General features: G+C 29.3%; 2 non-coding genes across 2 annotated transcripts; both read right to left on the bottom strand.

Annotated features, from left to right (window-relative positions):
• Window positions 1-1,456: 1,456 nt before the first annotated feature.
• Window positions 1,457-1,530, bottom strand: TRNAW-CCA (transfer RNA tryptophan (anticodon CCA)). The gene has a single exon. It is a non-coding gene; the product is annotated as a tRNA-Trp (tRNA).
• Window positions 1,531-1,692: 162 nt separating this feature from the next.
• Window positions 1,693-1,766, bottom strand: TRNAP-UGG (transfer RNA proline (anticodon UGG)). The gene has a single exon. It is a non-coding gene; the product is annotated as a tRNA-Pro (tRNA).
• Between the last annotated feature and the right edge of the window lie 305 nt (window positions 1,767-2,071).

Raw genomic sequence — 2,071 nt, forward strand, 5'->3', positions numbered from 1 at the left:
AGATTGGGTAAAATGTGAATCCGACTGGTTGGTTTATAATAATTTAGGAAGCAGATTCTAATAGTCCCAAAATTCAATGAAATTAGACGTGAAATCTCGAAATATTTCTTTTGTGTTTGTAGTTATATTTTTGTTTGAATCTTTTTTTATTTTAAGGAATTGGTTAGTCGTCCAGTAACAAGTAACAGTAGTACATAGGATTCGATGAACGAAACAGAACAACGAATAGAAGAATAATAAATATTCGTAATGCACGCATTATTGTTTTATATTAGACTCAAACGATCGTTCTTCAACTAATTAGAAGAATGTTTTTAATATGGAAAGAATAAGAATAAATGGAGAACCTAGTTTCGAGTGATCTGATCGTGCGATACTTTTTTTCTTTTTAAAAAAGATTTTATGGAAATGAACCCACTACATAAAATCTAATTAGTGGGAATACAATTTCATAAATAAAGGGCATTATAAGGTCATTCATTCTTCAGCGATTCAAAGAGCATTTCATTTTTGGAATCAAGTTACACAACATAGTTTATTTATTATTTTTCTTTTTTTTTTTTTTTTTTTCTTTCTAATTATTTAGAATCCATTTAATAGATTTATATATTTACTAGATTTATATATTAAATTATTGTTTATAAATTCTTTATAATAAGAATATTTGTTTTGAAAACTCAAGAGTTGTTCAATGAATCCCTTGATTCCGAATTGCGGGATAGAGAGACAGATGATGAATTGATTTCTTACCTATGTCACAAGATTTTTGTTAGTATCATCTATAATCATAATAATAGATGAATCAAAAACTTTCAATTGAATATATTTTTTCAATTAGTATTTTTACTTATCCATCCGCGTATCTTTCAAAAATAGAAACTTAGGGAAGTGCTTTATAAACATATGGATAAAAATAACGTATTTCATTTAGCCTCGTCATGCCTACTATCACTAGTTATTTCGGTTTTCTACTAGCAGTTTTAACTATAACCTCAGCTCTATTTATCGGTCTGAACAAGATACGACTTATTTGATTAAAATTCATTGAATGCACAATTCAAAAAAAAGAAAGATTTCGGTGTTATTCAATATATTCTATATATTGTAGAGTTCTTTACCTTGTCAATTCAATTTCGAATTCTTGGTCATTGAGATTCATGGGCAATACCGATTAATATTTTAAGGATAGATATTACCTCTCCTTTTCCTCGTTCAACTAAATTGAAATGATTGAAGTTTTTCTATTTGGAATCGTATTAGGTCTAATTCCTATTACTTTGGCTGGATTATTTGTGACCGCATATTTACAATACAGACGGGGGGATCAGTTGGACCTTTGATTAATTAACAGTTCTTTTTTTTGATTGACCCCCTACTTGCTTTATAGGAGGTAAAATTTTGATTTCTGTTGAATTATTTCAGTATCATTTTGATTTAACAACAACAAGAATCGAATCACGCTCTATAGGATTTGAACCTACGACATCGGGTTTTGGAGACCCGCGTTCTACCGAACTGAACTAAGAGCGTTTTATTATCAAACTAAAAGCAACCCGAATATATCTTCGATACATATATTATCATAGAGAATATCATAAAATTAAATAAAAAAAGATTGATTCGATATATGTATGTTCAATTTTTATGGATCTCAATTGATTCCTCGTTACTGTTCAGAAGATAAGTAATAGGTAGGGATGACAGGATTTGAACCCGTGACATTTTGTACCCAAAACAAACGCGCTACCAAGCTGCGCTACATCCCTTTCAATTGGTCTACAGTGTTATTGTAGAGAATCCCTGTCTTGTTTTCCACATTTTTTATTTATTTCCTCCATTGGTATACACAAATTATCTTGCCATTTCTTCTTTTTTGTCTCATATCATATATAAAATATAATAAAAATAATAAAAAGACTTATATACGTATGAAATAATAAATATTAAATCCGCCGTAAAGAAAAATGAATATTTGGGGTGGGGCGGAAAGCTACATATTTTTTTTAATAAAAAAGGGAATATCTACCGAATTGAACTGTTGTACATTTCAATTTGAATTAGGAATTCCGCG

Source organism: Cucumis melo, unplaced genomic scaffold, assembly GCF_025177605.1.
Source record: "Cucumis melo cultivar AY unplaced genomic scaffold, USDA_Cmelo_AY_1.0 utg000419l, whole genome shotgun sequence".
Classification (NCBI taxonomy): Eukaryota; Viridiplantae; Streptophyta; class Magnoliopsida; order Cucurbitales; family Cucurbitaceae; genus Cucumis; species Cucumis melo.